The following is a 21,336-nucleotide window of genomic DNA, read 5'->3' on the forward strand; positions in this document are numbered from 1 at the left end:
TCGTTTACTTTAATTCGCCATGTTTGTAACCAGATATTTATACTGTCGAGATTTGTCTGGAGCAGTTGCGAGGCGATGTACGGGTTTGAGTGAGCTGCAATGATTGCTGTGTCATCTGCATATGTGGCTGTGATGATGTTTTGGCTTGTAGGAAGATCTGCTGTGTAGAGTAGGTAGAGAACTGGTCCAAGGACACTACCCTGAGGTACTCCAGCGTTGATTGGATATAAGTTAGTGCACTGATCTTTAACTTTTACAAGGAAATGGCGGTCGGAGAGATAGGACTTGAGGATTAGAAAGTAGTTGAGAGGAAGGACTTTTCTTATTTTGTATAGCAAGCCAGTGTGCCAGACTTTATCAAAAGCCTGCGAGACATCCAAAAAAGCTGCAGAGCAGTATTGCTTCTCTTCTAAGGCTTTGTTTATGGAATTGCAGACTCGATGAATTTGCTCGGTGGTAGCATGTTGTTGTCTAAATCCAAACTGGTGGTTGGGTATTAGCTGCTTTTCCACGAGGATTGGCTGTAATCTGTCTAGTAAGAGTTTTTCAAAAACCTTTGACATCACTGAAAGTAGACTGATAGGTCTGTAGGACTTAACTTCTTCTACAGGCTTGCCTGGTTTGGGTATTAAGATGATTTGTGCCACTTTCCACAAAAGGGGATAGTAACCAGTTCTTAAGATTGCGTTAAAAATCTGTGTCAAATATTACACGCCTTTCTTGGGAAGTTCTTTTAAAATTCTTGCAGTGATTAAGTCGAACCCTGGGGACTTTTTCGGATTCATATCTGTTTGGATTTTGTTGAAAACTTGTTTGGCTGTGAATTTCTCTAACGGTGCTTCTAGTTGGTATGGATATTCTAAATACAATTGAATATTATCTTCTGCATCAGAGTTGTTGTTTTGGGCATGTGGTTGGAACACTTCCTCCAGGTATTTGGCAAAGACTGTAGCTTTTTCGTTGTTACTTTTAGCCCATCGTCCGTTACTGGCCCGGATAGGCGGATTAGAGAGTTGTGGTCTGTTAATCTTTCGTATTGCCTTCCATAGCGAGTATTCGGAGGTTTCCGTAGCAGATAGATTTTGTAGATATCGTTTTATGTCGTTGTTTTTATTGTTGTTTAACAAAGTTTTTAGTCGCGCTGTAGCTTGGTTTAATCTATTTTTATCCTGGGGTGCACGGGTTCTTTGCCATACTTTCCTTAGTCTTCTTTTTTCTGCGATTTTTTCTTTTATCTCGTTGGGTAAATCTTTGTGTATGATTGTTCTTGGTTGTTTAGGTGTTGACTGCCAGCCAGCTTCCTGAATTATCCTATTTAATTGATTTACTGCTTCGTCAATTTCGCCATCCGATTTTAGTGGGATGTTTAGGTCCAGTCTCTCATCAAGGATAGCCCGGAATTTAATCCAATTGGTATATTTACTACTTAGATATGGTGGAGGTTGTGTTTCGAGGATATTCGTAGATATCATGACCAAGACAGGAGAGTGGTCGGATGGAAGATCGAAACAAGATTGTGCTGTTTGGGATTCAAGTGGTATTCCTTTAGTCACACAGAAATCAACCAAATCTGGAATTTTGTTTGTATCTGTGGGCCAGTATGTGGGTTCGCCAGTAGATATGTATTTAATGTTGTTGGTTTCCATTGCCATGTATAATTGCCTACCTTTCGGAGTTATTAGCCTGGATCCCCAGTGAGTGTGTTTTGCGTTATAATCGCCGCCTGCTAGAAACCTGTTTCCAAGTGTGTTGAAGAATTCTTGGTATTGATTTTTGGCTATAGCATGTCGTGGTGGACTATATATTGCAGTTACTGTTAAAGGACCGTTCCAGTCTTCTATGCTAATACTTGTTGCTTGTATATAGTCTCTTTTAAACTTATTTAACTCGTGGTGTTTTATAGATGACTTAATTATGATTGCAGTTCCTCCATGTGCAGTGCCATCTGGATGTTTGGTGTTATATATTGCATAGTTGGGAATTCTCAGATAGCTCCTATTTGTAAAGTGTGTTTCAGATATTAACATTATGTCGATATTGTGTATTAGTATAAAAGCTTTAACTTCTTGAGCATGATTTGTTAGCCCGTTGGCATTCCAAATAGCTATTTTTAAGAATTTGATCATTTTGTTAATTTAGTGACGACGGTGGTGAGAAGGTTTAACAGTGTACCCATTTGTTCCATCAGGACTTTTAACATATTCTTTAGTTCAGCCATGTCATTTGAGGCGGGAGTATTGGTAGTAATTACTTCTGTTTGGTTTGTATTACTATTCGTAATTTGTTGTGAGTTATTAACGATTTGGGCGTAGGTAACTCCTGCTTGGACATGTTGTGCATGATTAATTGGCATGCTAGGCCTGGGTCTAATCGTTGGGAATTTTTTCGTTTGTAGCTCCTTGTATACCCTGCAACCTTTGTAGTTTGCTGGGTGGTCTCCCTCGCAGAGTACACACTTGACGTTGGCACTTCTTTCTTTATTAGTGCATTGCTCTGTTGCATGATCCCCTGTGCACTTTACACATTGTGGTCTAAGGTGGCAGTATGATTTGGTATGTCCGTATCGTTGACATCTAGAACATTGTGGTATCTCTCTTTTCTGGTACGGTGGTTCAATTTTAATCTTATGGTTTAATAGGAACTCAATGTCATATATATTTCTATTATTATCAGAAGGTTCCAAGTCGACGAAAAATAGTGATAGCTGATCTTTAGTTTTGGGTGTTTGATGTTCCAAATGTTTCTAACAGTGTGGCCTTTCTCTTCTATTTCCTTTTTTATAAGATTTTTGTCCATCGAGTAATGCATGTTCTTAAGAACAACCCTGAAACTGCGCTCGTTTTTTATTTGATAAGTATGAAACTCTGTCTTTTTTCCGATAGGGCTTTTGTTATTGTACTATAGTAGTCAGCAGATTTTGGCTGAAGTTTAACTTGATCGGAGCTAAGAACTTTTAATTCGTAATTATTTTCAGCAATTTGGTTTAGTAATTCGATAAGTGGGGGTATGTGTTTAACCCCCTTAATAAATATTGGAGGCGGTTTGGTTATTTTCTCTTTTTCACTTGTGCTTTCATTGTCATTTATTTCATCATCTTTTGACTCGCTATTTAGTGCCTCGAATCTGTTAGAAGTGGTAGTCGGCGAGTTCAGCCAGTAATCGTTTATTTTTGTTTGCTTTACAATTCTTTTGTCTGGACTAGTTCGATGTCCTTTGTTGCAGTTTTCGACTGTTTTCCATTCGGTTTGATTTAATGAGGTGGAAGGTGGGTTAGTATATTGGGGTTGCTTTAAGGGTTGAGAGTAAGATGTGTTTAATGGTTGAGAAATTTGCATATTACCTTGTAATTGTTGATCAGTGCACATTTGGTATTTTGGAGCGTACGCCACTGGCTGCTGACTAGTACCCATTGCGTCGCATTGCATAGGTTCGTTAGATTGCAGAATATTCCGATTTATCGCCGTCGAAGCGGAATCCATTTTCGCTTTTTGGGTCCCATTAACAATCGTTTAATTTGTTTCACCACAAAAACTGGATTTTTATTTTTGTATTTATATTTAACTATAGATAAGCAAACTGGTAATATCGACTGTCTCGTTCGAAATTCAAACAAAGACTCCCTAGTAATATGGCCCAGAATAATTCGAGTTATAGTTATTCCATTTTATCTTTGCCCATGCGTCATAATTCATTTTCAAATAAGTTCAATCAAAATATAAAATGAAACGTACGTCGATATCTAGTATCATTATCATTGATACGTACTGTCAGTGGTAATACTTAGGAAATGGCTATTATCCCGTGGACGTATTGTTCACATTGTTGCCCCATTACAAAAAATTCTTGAATTCATTTTAAATCAAATATATCACATAATTTTTGAGGAAGTGGATTATACAACAAAACAATTTAATATTCAATGTAAATAAATAAAAACTTTAGAAATAGAAAACAAAAATCAAGTTATAATCTTCCGTTAAAGTAAATAATAAAAACATTAAATATAATAAAACAATTACTTATAGTAAAGAATAAAAACAAATATGAAGTGTCATCACCGCAACTGTCAAAATAAATGTCACCAATTTATGCCAAAAAATCACCTTCGTTCGATTACAGTTACAATGTGTTCCGAACAAATGAGCTTCATAAAAACGTTTTATAATCCATTTATACAAATTAAATGAAACATATTATTGTGTATTTCTTTAAGTTAACATTAATAGAAATCTTCAAATATTATTTCTACGCGTATATAATAAAATATGTCTAGTGGCTGTAATTCCAGTGTACTCGGCAAAATCATTCTAAAAAAGAACACACCTACCGCTTAAATATTTCTTGTTGGTATCATGTGACGTCACGGGCTATGACGCGGATGACGTGCAACGGTAAGTATATTAGACGGAGTATACTTAAAATAACAGTCAAATACAAATGATATGAGTTCATCAATGTGACGTTTACAAACACAACTAACATTGTAGAATACCAGTTAGGTGATTACAATTACATATTATTATTTCTAAGACTAACCTGACCAAAGATGACGTTTAATTGAACGAGCATATACAATAAGAGAAAGCCATATATTATGAGGAACACATATAGAACAAGAAATAGAATAAGATATCAAATTTAAAAAAATAAAAAGTTGCCAACTGACGATAATCAAACGTACAGAAACGTGATTTTTATTATATTTTAGTTAGACGAAAATTAGAAGACCTGGATCCCGCATACCAAAAAAAAGTTGATTAACAGCAAGCTGAAATTTTGTTAATGGCTTAAGTCTAGTCGGACAAACTTTGATGTATGGGATCACTGAAACAGATGAAGTTTTAATTGTGGAACAGGTTAAAAATTTGGAACGTCAGACTACGAAAACGTTCCATATATTTTGTCGGACAGAACGTCCAATTGATTTGTTACCATTTCATTAAACTCTCATGCAAAAATCAGACTGGTGTTTATCATCAACTGGGCATTTTAATGAGTGGAACAGGAAGAACATGTCAAATGACAGGAATCATGTTGATTAGTAATAGCAGTCTGATTTTTGCATGAGAGTTTAATGAAAGAGTAACAAATCAATTGAATGTTCTATCCGACAAAATACATGGGACGTTTTAATTTTTCAACTGTTCCACAATTAATACTTCCCCTGTTTCAGTGTTCCCGTACATCAAAATTTGTCCGACTAGACACCGTTAAGCTATTAACAAATTTTCAGCTTACTATTAATCAATTTTTTTTGGTACACGGGATCCAGGCCTATTATACAATAACGGAACATGGTTTATACTTATACCAGTGTGGTCCAACATTTTAGACGTTGCGGGCCGTATTAAATTTGAAATTATTATGAAGGGCCAGAGAACACGACTCGTTCAAAAAAAGTTTATTTTAAAAAATAATATACAAACGAAATATTATTTACAAGCATTTTATTATGGTTTATAATTTACATGTTATGTTTAAAATTTAACATAAAGTAAAAAATCAATGGGATATATTGAGGCAAGGGTTTATCCTCTACTAACTTTTGCACATCTATATCTATGCTAGTCGTAGTGAGTCTAATACACGCTTCCAGATAATAGTTTTCCATGCGATTACGTGTTTTAGATTTAATATCCTTCAAAGCAGAAAATGTATTTTCACATATACAGGGTGTAACAAAAATACAGGTCATAAATTAAATCACATATTCTGGGACCAAAAATAGTTCGAATGAATCTAACTTACCTTAGTACAAATATGCATATAAAAAAAGTTACAGCCCTTTGAAGTTACAAAATGAAAATAGACTTTTTTCAAATATATCGAAAACTATTGGAGATTTTTTATTGAAAATGGATATGTGGCACTCTTATGGCAGGAACATCTTAAAAAAAATTATAGTGAAATTTGTGCACCCCATAAAAATTTTATGGGGATTTTGTTCCTTAAACCCCCCAAACTTTTGTGTACGTTTAAATTAAATTATTATTGTGGTACCATTAGTTAAATTCAATATTATTAAAACTTTTTTGCCTCTTAGTATTTTTTCGATAAGGCAGTTTTTATCGAGTTGAGGCTTATTTTTCAATATGTTTACATAAAAATTTTATAGGGATTTTGTTCTTTTAAACCCCCCAAATGTTTGTGTACGTTCCAATTAAAATATTACTGCGGTACCATTAGTTAAACACAGTCTTTTTAAAACTTTTTTGCCTCTATGTATTTTTTTGAAAAGGCACCGTTTATCGAGATGTGACTTCTTTTTTAATATGGTTCAAAATATCCCTAAAAATGTAAATCATAAATAAATGTTCATATTACAAGTCTCCATAATCGTACTTAACCATATACAAATATGTGGTGGATTTGACAAATATTCGAAATATCTCGATAAAAACTGACTTTTCGAAAAAGTACTAAGAGGCAAAAAAGGTTTTAAAACTTTGTGTTTAACTAATGGTACTACAATAATAATTTAATTGGAACGTACACAAAAGTTTGGGGGAGTTTAAAGGAACAAAACCCCCATAAAATTTTATGGGGTGTCCAAATTTCACTATAATTTTTTCTTAAGATGCTACTGCCATAAGAATGCCACATGTCCATTTTCAATAAAAAATCTCCAATTGTTTTCGATAAATCCGAAAAAATCGATTTTTATTTTGTAACTTAAAAGGGATGTAACTTTTTTTATGTACACATTTGTACTAAGGTAAATTAAACAAACTGGAACATGAAGTAAAAACCACTTCTATGTAAAAGGTATATTTACTAAAAATTTTTAGAATCCCAATGGATTCAATAAAATGAGTTCATCAGAACGTTTTCAAACCTATCGGTCCATCATCAGTGATTTGAATACTTGCAAAATAGCCCCAGAACCAAACAATGGTTGTGATTATAAATAAATCTACATTATGTTGAAATAAATTTAAAATGGCTAAACGCCGATGTTAAAGGATTAAACCTCTGGGAACATGGTGAAACTCTACCCGAGGACCCAATCAACCATCTTCGGTCAACGATGACACGAAACCTTCTAGAAGTGGTTTTTACTTCATGTTCCAGTTTGTTTAACTATAAGGTATACAGCCAATCCAGGGAACTACCCCTTTTTAGAAGGTAAATTAAGTTCAATCGAATTATTTTTGGTCCCAGAATATGTGATTAAATTTATTACCTGTATTTTTGTTACACCCTGTATAGTATGTACTACCAAACATTGAATATAGTTTCAACGCAAAGTTACGAAGTTTAGGAAAACGATCTCTGGAGACTAACTTCCAAAAGGTACTAAAGTCTTCATTTGTTTTTTGCTTGAAAAAACGAATCGGACTGTAGTTCGCACAGCTTTAATTGGTATTCTGCTGATTGGTTCTAGATGTTGACTCCCATTGGATTGTTAAAGAGCTCAAGATCGGGTTTTAGTGCATCAAATTCCGAAAACCTTTCATCGAATTCTCTTTTTATTTCTGTAAGAACTTTTGCAAACCTCGAGAAATCGATCATGGTTTCTTCTTGATTTATTTCGAAACACGCCGGAAAATGTGTGAGGTCGTTTATTTTCATGCAGTTCTCGAAAAGATCAAGTTTTTTGCGAAATGTCTCAATTTGACCAACCACCTGTGATACTGTCTTATTTTTTCCCTGGAGTTGTAGGTTTAATGTGTTTAAGTGAGTGTTTTAATTTCTGTTAGAAATGCCAGTTCATAAATAAATGTTTTGTTCTCAAGCTTTGTTATAAATACGTCCATGTTAATAACAATTTCCGTTTCAAAAAACAGTAAGATCTCTTTTCTTAAAGAAAAAAATTTCTAAGGCATTTACCTGCACTCAACCAGTGTATCTCTGAATATAGGGGGACGTCCTTATATTCAGTATTTAATTCCTCCAAGAAAGAGATGAATTTTCGGTGTCGCTGAGCTCTGTTTCCTCTTAAGCTGTTTACTATCTGCACTACAGTTTTCATAGTATCGTTGATTTTAATTATCTTTCCACAGAGAGCGTCTTGATGGATAATGCAATGAAACATAACGCAGTTAACACCATTTTCCCGCAAAAGTCCAGCCAATCCCGTTATGCACCCCGTTATTGCTTTTTCTCCGTCGGTGCAAAGAGCACTTTTGAAAACCGCCTATATTTTTCGCAGCGTCACTAACTGCTTCAAATATATTTATACCTTTGGTCCCGTGTTCCATGTGGTGCAGTTTTAGAAGTTCCTCAGTTACACGAAAATCTTCACTGATGCATCGAACAAAAATTAATAGCTGATTTTTGTCAGTAATATCAACAGATTCGTCCAGGGAAGAATCACGAAGTGTGTCGACCATTTTTTTAAATACATGAGTATTCAGCTCATCAATTCTTCTAGATACAGTTTGATGGGAAACTGCAACACATTCAAAATTGTTGGCCATCTTTTTATCTCCAAAGGATCACACCATTTTAACGGCACACCGCTTGATCATTTTTCCATCTCTCAATGCTTTTTTACTTTTGACAAACTCTAAACAGACTTCATATGATGCTGCTAAGCTTGATGATTGAACAGCTGTCGGTTTTGTAAATAGAGATTTTTGTTTATATAATTTAGCTTTAAGTTCTTTTACAAGAGTATTACGAGCTTTACATTGAGATTTGTCGTATTTTGTTTTGTGCTGGGTTTCATAATGCCTACTAATATTGTATTCTTTTGATACCGCGAGTACTTGACAACAAATAATGCACTGAGGTTTGCCTTTTAATTCGATGAAGAAATATTGATTTTTCCATTTTCTTTGGAGCGTACGATTCTCTTCGAAAATTTAATTCATTTAATTTATTCGCCACTGTTAATTCAACAAGACACGTGCAGCTGACTGAAGCTAACTGCTCGCTCATCGGGAGTAAGTGTTGGACCAGACTACTGACTTATACTATACATGAAATGTATGATTCTCAGTTATCTATGTCATTTTTTAAAGCGGCTACCACCGTATGGAAACAACGCTTCCCGGTCCGCTTCATTTAAAAATAAATTCCATTTTTTCTGGATCAAATAACATTTATTTTGAATTGAAATAATAATACTTTTGTTTTAATGTTTCTGTTGGGCTGTGGGTATTTTTAATTAAAAATTAATCTTATATTTATCAGAAATCAACCAAAGGCTGTGCAAATATTGATTCTAGTTATTTCGTTTGGATGTTATTGACCGGGCAGACAATACTTCTCCAAATGTGATACTTTTAATGTTTTTGAAAAGGTCGATAAACATTTTGTTTTAACAAAGATTACTTCTTTGTGTAAGTATTCTTTTGGCGTGGGAATGGAAAATATACATCAGTGTGTATTGTGTATAATACAGTTCACAGTTTTGTTGGCTTATGTTAAAGTTTGGTTTAGCCGTAAATAGGACCGTTTAATGAAGGAACGTTGTTGACAATGAATTGCTTGTCTTTTCTGAAGCTTGGTCTTAAAAAACAAGATTGAAGAATATTTGATTGAAAAATACCATCCGTAATTTCCACTGTGGCACATAAGGTGCACACAAGGGGAATGGACAAAGACCCCATTGCTCCGAATCGAAATAAATTTGGGGGTGATCCTTTGGATCTTTCTTACTAGCTCATAAATAGGGATAGAAATGGGGGAAAAGAAAATAAAGGGGAGGATACCTAGTAGAGCTAAACCAGAAATAATGAGTAAAGAAAAAGAAGAAAACAAATTATAAAAAAATTGTCAAACAGGGCACCACTTGGTCCTTTCACAGAGAGACAAAGAATATTTAAGCCAAAACGCAATAAATATGAAAATAACTAATATCAAATAATAAATAATAACTTCTAATGTAGTCCAGGAACCGAAGCATTTCACCTCGCAATTTTTTTCAGAATGGATCGATTTGCTTGAAAATTTGAGAATAAGTAGTGGATAGTTCAAGGATCAAAATCTATATGATGCCGAAAGGCGCTTTTACCATGGGGTCGGTTGCCACCCCATCTTAGGGGTGGAAATTTTTTATTATATTTTGACTGCAAAAGTTGATAAAAACATTTATTCTAAGCAAAAAATGTTCTATACATTTTTTTGATAAAATTAATACTTTTCGATTTATTCGCTATCAAAAGTGTTAGTTTTATATAGAAAAAATCAATGTTTTTCGATATATACTCATTTACCATTCACTCAATTTTTGCCGTAGAAAAAATTTTTTCAAAACAATTTCTTGGGAATTAAATAACCTACAATTTCATATAAAAACATTTTTTCGTAAATCTGATGCTAATCTTTCTATTTTGAAGAAAATGGCATTTTTTACCAAACTACAAAAAGTCGTTATTAGCTTTTAACTCTAGTTTTTTAAAAACTAATCATTCTAAGCCAGTCAAACTTTTAAGATCTATTAATAATACATAAATAAAGAAGAATTAATAAGGCCAATGACTAAAAGCAAAGCTAACTTACATTATTATGCTTCCAATTGAATTTCTTTTTTTTTTTGAAAAAAATATATTGATTTTTTAACCGTAACCTTTTTAATTTTTATCTTAGAAAGTTTGTTAAAAAATAATTTTGTAGGTTTTTACAAGATCTATAAGACTATTAATACCAAATCCTTTTAAAATCATCAGTCGCAAAAAGTGGTGACTCTGAAAGGGTTGGTAAATGTGATTTTTGCATGTTATTACAAGTTTTAATTGTCAATAGCTCACTCAATTTTTACCGCAGAGAAAATTTTTGCAAACCACGTTCTTGGGAATGAAATAAGCTACAATTTTATATTTAAATATTTTTTTGTATCTCTGATGATAATCCTTATATTCTGAAGAAAAGGGAATTTTTTACCAAACTTCAAAAATTCGATATTTGCTTTTGACTCCATTTTTTAAAAAACTAATCATTCTAAAGCCAGTTAAACTTCTAGAACCTATTAATAATACATAAGTAAAGAAGAGGAAATAAGGTCAATGACTAATTTTAATCAGGGTGGTGATTAGGGGTTTGCTTTCGATCACTTTTTCGCTGAAAAATATAGGGTCTGACATTCTTTTCATTCTAAGCCACCTAATTTTTGAGCTAAAGACTTTCTTTTTATTTCTGAAGATAGATATTTTTAAATACTTCAAATTAGTTTAAACAAGTGATCCTCGAAAAGTGCATAGTTTTCCCGTCTTTTGACTTTGAAACTACAATATTTAGCATTTGCCGAAGAAGAGCTAACATGTAATAAAGTATAGCTCGATTACTTTTGATCTTAAAGAAAATAAAAAAAAAACGGTTTTGTTGATTTTTTCAAAAGGTACATTTTTGTTAAGCAAAGTTGTTTTGATAAAACAAAAACTTTTTGAGTTATTTGCAGAAAACAGAAAAAACATTAATTTTTTTAATATAAAACTAACACTTTCGATAGCGAATAAATAGAAAACTATTAATTTTATCAAAAAAATGTATAGAACATTTTTTGCTTAGAATGAATGTTTTTACCAACTTTTGCGGTCAAAATATAATAAAAAATTTCACCCCCGACATGGGGTGGCAACCACCCCCATCGTAAAAGCGCCTTTTGGCATCATATAGATTTTGATCCTTGGACTATCCACTACTTATTCTCAAATTTTCAAGCAAATCGATCCATTCTGTAAAAATTGCGAGGTTTTGTCCTATTTTAAGCTTCATGACTTGGACTAATGGGGAATAAGTCACAATTTAACTTAAAAAATGATTTTATTAACCCAAAAATAAATAACCATTTTCAATTTCGTTGCAAGACGAAAATACAGCCTCACCATATTCTAGTCCAATCAGAGAGTGCAGCAAGCACCTCTACCGGTTTCGAAACTTATTAGTCTCTCATCGCAGGAGGCACATACGTTGCTCTCTCTGATCCATCCAAAACAAACCCCGGCGTGCAGTCCCGGATTGCAACGAACGAAATGGCATAGATGCCCTAGCAGCAACTGCTAGCAAAAGACTAAGTTTTCACTCTAATGGCATATAAAACAACATAATGTTACTCTACATCCCACCAGGCTGAAAACAATGGGAACCTTGGGCATCTATGCCATTTCGTTCGTTGCAACCCGGGACTGCACGCCGGGATTTGTTTTGGTTGTATCAGAGAGAGCAGCATATGTGCCTCCTGATGAGAGACTAATAAGTTTCGAAACCGGTAGAGGTGCTTGCTGCACTCTCTGATTAAACTAGAATATGGTGCGGCTGTATTTTCGTTTTGCAACGAAATTAAACATGGTTATTTTCGTTGGTTATACGAGAAGTGAACCATTCTCGTTGGAACTTTACCGCGCTGAGCAGATGGGACATGAATTATAAATTGTAAAATTCCCTCATTGTAGAAGCCTCGGAGGTGTAACCAGAGAAGGTTCCCATTGTTTTCAGTCTGGTGGGATGTAGAATAACATTATGTTATTGTATATGCCATTAGAGTGAAAACTTAGTCTTTTAGACAACCTATCGTATATTGCTTAATACATGTTGTAACGTCATTTATAATGTTTGGCCAACGTCAATTAGTAATGATACCCTCTATCATTAAATATAACACCAAACGCTTTACTCTAATTAATAATTTACTCCTATACATAGGTCCATTAATAAATATTAGTCGATATAAATAAAACAATTGTATAATTTATTTAAATAATTAATTTTAGTGTTATGTTAGTAGGTAATTGGTAATATCCGATAGACACGAACGTATATGTATTGTATATGTATTCATATTCGCCGACATTAAAACATGGCCGATTTACATTCAAATTTATTGCGCAGCCCATAATAAAACAAATTGGAAATTGTAACATCAAAAGGAGGTCATACGTGGATATTTAAATTTCCAACCTAAAAGCGTTCGTAATTTTTCATTAGATTAATCACATAAAAAGTTCGATATGAATGTACAAAATCATTTATATTTTGTATAGTTATTCGCAGAACAAGAGTAATCTAATATTTTACTTTGATGGCGCATGAAATTGCAATTAAAAGCTTTTAGGTCTGGATCCGGCGTATGAAAAAAAAGTTGATTAATAGCAAGCTGAAAATTTGTTAATAGCTTAAGGGTGTCTAGCCGGACAAACTTTGATATATGGGAACACTGGAACAGGGGAAGTTTTAATTGCGGAACAGGTTAAAAATTTGGAACGGTCAGACCACGAAAACGGCACATGTATTTTGTCCGACAGAACAGATTTTAACTCTCCGAACAGAGATTAACATTAAACTCTCATGCAAAAATCAGACTGCTATTTATCACCAAATGGGCGTTTTAATGAGTGGAACATGTAGAATATGTCAAATGACAGGAATTATGACAGGTGATAAATAGCAGTCTGATTTTTGCATGAGAGTTTAATCTCTGTTCGGAGAGTTTAAGTCTGTTCTGTCGGACAAAATAAATGTGCCGTTTTCGTGGTCTGACCGTTCCAAATTTTTAGCCTGTTCCACAATTAAAACTGCCTCTGTTACAGTGTTCCCATATATCAAAGTTTATCCGACTGGACACCCTTAAGCTATTAACAAATTTTCAGCTTGCTATTAATCAACTTTTTTTTCATACGCGGGATCCAGACCTATTTCAGTCCATTCACTAATGGTAAAATATTGCAAAATCTCCAAATTTTAAAGAACCGCTTGGATCGACATGAAATTTGGCATACACCTAACTTACAGTCAAATAAACAAGTGATATTGTGCAGATGTACGCCTGTACGTTTTCCTGGGGGTGACTTTTACCCCTTCTCAGGGGTGAAAAAATAAACGTTCAAAATAAGTCCGAAAACGAATAAACTGACTAATTCTAAGCAACTTTTGTTCTATGGCGTTTTTTCACTGAGTTAACACTTTCTGAGTTATTTGCGAGTGAATATGTTCATTTTTCAACAAAAAACCACGTTTTTAAACGGTTTTTCGCAAATAACTCAAAAAGTAGGTATTTTCTCAAAAAGAATATTCTTATCACAAATATAGACTATAAAAAACTAAAAAAAATCGTATATGTGTCAGGTCTCTAGACCTAGTCGAAACAGAGTTGTAGCTAATGAAAAATAGTTTCATATTCGTCAAATTCCAAATCGAACATTTTAAAGTGAAACCCCAAAAAAGAAGCACTTTTCCGGGAAAACTCATTACGACTTTTTTATAGTGTTATTTAATGTTTTAATGTGTTATGTTTAAAAAGCTTTAATTTTTTTAGTTTCTAGCATTAACAGTTAGCAAGTTACGCTCAAAATACAGTTGGTCCCTTTTTTTTGGTAAAAAAATCGTGAAAATCTCCTTCTAATTAGCATCCCAAATTAAATTAATCGTTACCGCTTCACAAGTTACTTTACTTATGTATTGTTTATATGATCTGTAAGTTTTATCGGTTCAAAGTGCTTATTTTGAAAGAGATTGAACGAGTCATTCATCACGAGAGTATGCAAATTTTGAATAGCTATATCTTAACCAATTTTTGTCTTACAGAAAAACAAAAAATCCAAAATATTCAGAAAAGCAAAACCTACATTTTTTTACTCTTTGAAATTTTTGTTATCACTAATAATTTTTACAGCATTTACAGAGTTTTGAAAACAAAGCATTTTTTTCCAAATTAAAAAAATACTTTAAAATTTTTTCAAAAATCAGCACTTTGAACTGATAAAACTTAAAGATCATATAAATAAGATATAAGTAAAGCAACCTGTGAATCAGCAACGATTAATTTCATTTGAGATGCTAATTAGGGGATGATTTTCCAGATTTTTTTTTCAAAAAATGGGACCAACTTTACTTTGAGCGTAATTTGCTTACTTTTGATGCTAGAGACTTAGAAACAAAATCAAAAATAAAGCTTTTCTAAACATTTTAAAAATGTTATAATGTGCTTTCACCAAAAGATGCTATTTTTTTAGTATTTCTCGTTGAAATATTCGATTTGGAATTTGACGAATATGAAGCTATTTTTCATTAGCTACAACCCTGCTTCTACTGGTCCTAGAGACCACACTACTAGAGAATTACTAGAGAATCTACTAGAGAATACATACACTATTTTTTTTTTCAATTTTTTATAAGCTATAACCTTTTGCTAAGAACGATTTTTTCGATAAAATACTTTTTTGAGTTATTTGCGAAACACCATCTAAAAACGTGTTTTTTTTTGTTGAAGAATGAACATATTCACTCACAAATAACTCGAAAAGTATTAACTTAACCCGGGAACAGTCGCGCTCTATTCATATAGAACAATAAGAAATTAGACTCGAATTTACAACAAATCGTTATGTTATAGTATTTTTATTTACTTGTAATGTTAGAAATATAATTTCTAACAATTATTAAAGCTAATTTTTTCTCACCAAAGCCATAAATTCCAAAAAAGAAGAAGAAGAAGAAGAAGAAAAAAAAAGAGAAAAAAAAAATAAACCTACGCATTACTACACATTTCCTCGAGTCACTTACGAGTGGAAAGTTATGTTGCAAAATTTTTCATCAAGTTATCACGGAAAAGGATAAAATGTTAGATTTTTTCTAACGGCGCGACTGCTCGCGGGTTAATTAAAAAACGCTATAGAACAAAAGATGCTTCGATTTAGTCATTTTATCCACTTACGGACTTATTTTGAACATATATTTTTTCACCCCCTATTTTTTCACCCTTTCACTTTAAAAAGGTTTGTACACTTTTGTATAACGGTCTCCCCTTTAAAGACGGGAGTATGGGAGTAATAATAAATGGACTCTTTCATGTATTGTGGACGATCCAAATTTACACGAACTATTTACTATACTTCAACAGTACTTCAATTTTTTGCCAAATTGACAAAAAATACTGATTACTTTTCGGGTAATAATGTTCCTCATCCTCCCAAGTGTCTTCTCGATTGAGGCTCTCGTTGAATATATTAGAATTTGTGATTTATAAATTGTTACAAATACCAGATTTGCGTTCCACAGTAACACTAAGTACACACAAAGTCAATATAAACGTGGAACTCCTTTTATTTAGTGCACCAATTCAACCTTTTCCCATTTTTTTTATTGTTTTAACGGACTCACTCGTTAATTGGATCTAGATAGAATGCAATCCGTGCGAAGTGAATGGTTTAACTAAAGTACGCCAATTAATCCGTTTCCTCTTTGCATTCTTTGTTTCCCTTAATTGCTATGATATGTCTGCTTTTTACCCCAACAACGGAACCGATTTGTTTTCGCGATGCTGCTGTGACTGTTTTAACACCAAGTGCCAACAGAAATGGATTTAGCCTCTGTGAAAAATGGGAATGGCGTTCTTTATTTGTTCGCTAATAGAGAAGCTAGACATAACGTATAAAAGTAGATTTCAGGTTTTATGTTTAATAGTTCTTTTTGTTTACTTATTTTCAGTTTTTAACAGGGTTTAGCAGGGTCAATTTTATAGTAAAATCAGTTCTAGAACAATACGGTGTAGGTAAATATCATTCAATCGCTAATGTACATGTATCAGATTATACCTAAGTTCTATTTTCTTTTTGTTCAAAATATACTTGATTTATTAAAAAAAAACTATTAAGCAAACAGCAGATATTAAATACTTACATTAAAATTATTTTCTCATACATCAAAACCTTGAGAATGAACTAAAATGTCTTTAATATCCTCTCAATATGCATGTAACCTTAAACACTGTTTTTTATCGACTGGTAATCTAATGAATATTTTATTGGGGGTTTTAATAGTTTTACTTTAACACAATGGTACTAAACTAAAATAGAGGAGCTAGACGTAACTGCTAAAAGTAGAGTTCAAATTTTATGTTTAATAGTTCTTTTTGGTTATTTATTTGCAGTTTTTTGAAAAGCCCGGCTGCTAGGCCGACACTGAGCAATGCACTTTAGAGTCTATTGCATCTAGATGGGGTGCGATCTAAAGTACGCCAATTAATCAGTTTCCTCTTTGCATTCTTTGTTTCCCTTAATTGCTATGATATGTCTGTTTTTTTACCCCAACAACGGAACCGATTTGTTTTCGCGATGCTACTGTGACTGTTTTAACGCCAAGTGCCAACAGAAATGGATTTAGCCTCTGTATGGCTTTCTTAATTTGTTCGTTAATAGAGAAGCTAGACGTAACCGGATAAAAGTAGAGTTCAGATTTTTTTATGTTTAAGTCTTTTTGTGTATTTATTTGCAGCTTTTTGACAGGGTTTAACATAATAGGGAACTTGCATAAAATTTTAAATTCGAAAAGAATGTTATAAACAGAGAATAACGGTTGTTCTCTGTTATAAATCACAACACAACATAGTTTAAAACATATAACAAAGAAAAAAAGTTGTTTTTGTCTTTTATTTGACCCCTAAAAACAATTAAAATCGAGAGAAAATTAAAATTATAGCAGCCAGTCCAAAACGCGCCCTCATTGGTTGTGACGTTATAAAGTTAAAAATGTTCCAGTTCCGCGCCATTAATTCATTACGTTTGATATTCGTTTACTTGTTATAGCCATGTGATAGTGTATCTGTTTTATAAATCTTTAGATAGTTACTGTGAACTATATTATTATATTTCATAATATTTGAGTGTTTTTGTTAAGACAATTTTATAATGCCCGAAGAGGGTTTTTCTAAAAGCCAGTCTGATAACTTGACCATTATGAACATAAACCTTTATTATTATGATTAGTTTATTTTAATTTTATAGGTAAATCAGTTCCAGAACAATATTGTGTAGGTAAATATCATTCAATCTATAATTTACATCTACCAGATTATACCAAAGTGCCATTTTCTTTTTGTTCAAAATATACTTGATTTATAAAAAAAATATTAAACAAGCAGCAGACATTAAATACTTACATTAAAATTATTTTTTCATACATGAAGACCTTGAGAATGAACTAAAATGTCTTTAATGTCCTTTCAACCGGCATGTAACCTTAAACGCTGTTTTTTTTATCGACTGGTAATCTAATAAATATTTTATTGGGGGTTTTAATAGTTGTACTTTAACACAATGGTACTAAACTAAAATAGAGAAGCTGGACGTATCTGATAAAAGTAGAGTTCAGATTTTATGTTTAATAGTTCTGTTTGGTTTTTTTTTCAGTTTTTCATATATGTACGTTGAAGTGCAAATGCAATGTTGAATTTAGTCTTTTTTAACTGTGTTTAAATCATGTTGTATAAAAGTCACGATCACGAGGAAAACTATTTTCAATTAATATATATAGACAAGGCGAAAACGGCGGGTTCGTTGGGAAAAATATTCCCATGAGATTTTTTTACATAATTACATTCGTGAGACATCCCAGAATAAGGTTCAAGAAGTCGCCCACGTGAAAAGTGGGCCAAATTTTTTTTAACAATTTTTTTTAATCAAATTGCAAAAATCAATATTTTTGGCACGGATAATTTTTTTTGTAGGTTTTTTGGACCATTCTGGATAAAAAAGGTCTGTTATAATTTTTCTCCAAAGTTGATCGTTTTCGAGTTATAAGCAATTTAAAATTGAAAAAACGGAAAATGGCGATTTTTAAGGCTTAATAACTCGGGTTCGGGGTGTGTTGTGCAGACGCTGGTAGTAGACTGACTGGGTCGAACGAAACCCCACTAAATAACTCGGGTTCGGTGTGTGTTGTGCAGACGTTGGTAGTAGACTGACTGGGTCGAACGAAACCCCACTGTTATGTCAACTGATTTGCGGTTTCTTAGATAAACCAGAGAAAGCCATAAATTGACAAACTTTATGGATTTCAAGAATTTTGACATAACGAGGCTGGGGAAATCGTAATCAATCGACATCGACATCAATTAAGAAGTGTTTCTTTGAAAGAAACATTAATCTTATACAATCTGTTTAACGTTTCGTTTAACATCTGCTCTGCACAGTATCGTTTCGACAATCATAGAGTGAAGGTCGCTCCAATATTATTGTCTTCGGTGTTTTCAAAATAATTGCTATTGTGATATTTTGTGAATTTATTTAATTAGTGCTAATAAACTGATATATTAGAGTCATAAAGTTTTTCAACAAAAACTAGGTAAATATGGAAGCAGAGTCAATAGGTTCTGGCGAACCGCCTGACCAAAACAACTCTAAAAAAACTAATATGGATAACAACAGGTCTGTAAATAATTTAATCGATTTTGATAATAGGTATAAATCTGATGACAAGGCACCATTCTTTGTTTATATTGAACATAAAAATTCTAGTATTGGAAGATTATTTCCAATCAGGGTCGGTTCTTTTTTGTTAAATGATCCTTTAATAAAACATGATGTAGTAGACATAAAAACGGTAGGTATTAGTAGGGTAAAAGTCATATTAAAAACTTATTCTGCAGCAAATAAATTAATTAATCATGAATTGATAATTAAAAACGATCTAATAGCATATATCCCTAAATTTTACACGCACAGAAAGGGCGTAGTCAGAATGGTTGACACGTTCTTTTCGGAGGATTACCTGAAAGACGCAATCATTTCTGAAAAGCAGGTGGTGAATGTACAAAGAATGCAAAGAAAAATAACCAACAGCGACGGTACTACTCAATTAGTACCAAGACAAATAATTATTGTAGAATTTTTGGGCAATGAAGTTCCCCAAAACATAATAATTAACTTATGTAACTTCGTAGTTGATCCTTACGTGCATCCAGTGGTCCAATGCTACAAATGTCTTATGTACGGACACAGCTCTAGATTATGTAAATCCAAGGAGAGTAAATGTAAAAAATGTACAGACACTTCTCATACAGAAGAAAATTGTAGTGGAAATAATCTATGCATATATTGTAAAACTAACGAGCACACCTCGTTGTCAAGAAAGTGTCCAATATACGAGAAACAGAGAAAAATCAAGACAATAATGGCAACAGAAAATATAAATTTCAAAGAAGCAGAGCAACTACATAACAACCCGAACTACGCAAAAATAACTACTAATAATAGATTTGCTATTTTAAATAACATTACTAATTTTCCAAGCTTACCTAACCCAACTAACAATACCTCTAATTTCACATTAAATAATCCGGCAAAAAGATTTAGTAACACAACAAATACAGCTAATAAACGTAAAGCAACTTCTCCTCCAATTCTACCCCATTCCTCTGCCTCAACTAGCAAAAGACCCACCCCTAAATCTAATCCGATAATCCCTAATCCTTACAGGGACGAATTTATTGACTATAAAGAGAAACTTATATTACTTGTGACATCTCATATAAACCAACTCATAGATACTACTAATCAATCTCAACCCATATGCAATTTAGAAAATGAATTAAGAAAACTTATTTCTAATAATCTAGAAGATACAGGTACTAACACAGAAACGGATAATATAGGGACTAGTCTTAATGACAGCAGTCACTAACTTCCAAATGGATAAACACAATCAGCCTAGTCAATCATTATTAAATATTTTACAATGGAATTGTAGATCTTTAGTTAGCAATAGGGATAATCTTGTAAATTATATTAATAATTTTCATGTAGATATTATTATTTTATCCGAAACTTGGTTGAAAAGCCAAATGGATTTTAAATTAAAAGGATATAATTTTGTTTCAAAATGTCGTGACAGCGGATATGGTGGCGTAGGTATTTTCATATTAAAGAGCATTGATTATCAAATAATAAACATTAACTATAATTTTAATAGTGGAATAGAAGTGTGTGCAGTCTTACTTAATAAAATTAATATATCTTTTGTGTCTATATATAGACCTCCTGACATCAGAGTAGATAAAACAGATTGGATACATTTATTCAAACAATTTGATTTTAATAAAACAGTTTTTTGTGGTGATTTTAATGCCCACCATTGCATGTGGGGCCCGATCCCGGATGACCGTAATGGTAGAACTTTAGTCGAAAGTATGGATTTTCTCGAACTAGTCTTTCAAAATGACGGAACACCTACTAGAATCGGTCCAAGCGGGAATCAGTCTGCCGTTGATTTGACTATCACATCAGCTACATTAATAAACCGTATAAACTGGTCAGTACACTCTGACACACTGGGATCCGATCATTTTCCTATTAAAATAGAACTTAAAATTAATCCTTCTTCTTTTCTTATTAATCCATCAACCAAATGGAATGAATCCCGCGCTGACTGGAAACTGTTCCATACATATTTAGAGAATCAACTTTCTACCTTTTCAACAACCGATGATCTTTCAAACGATGAGCAGACAGCTCAACTTTTTCAAACTATTTCCATTGTCGCCTCTAAATCTATGCCCATAAAGAAACCCTTTACTCCTTCAACCCCAAGGCCCTATTGGTGGGATGAGGAATGTACACATATAATAAAAAAACGATCAGAAGCTTTAAAAGCATACCGAATGCAAAGTAACTATAATAA

Source organism: Diabrotica virgifera, chromosome 9 (genome assembly GCF_917563875.1).
Source record: "Diabrotica virgifera virgifera chromosome 9, PGI_DIABVI_V3a".
In the NCBI taxonomy this organism is placed as follows: domain Eukaryota; kingdom Metazoa; phylum Arthropoda; class Insecta; order Coleoptera; family Chrysomelidae; genus Diabrotica; species Diabrotica virgifera.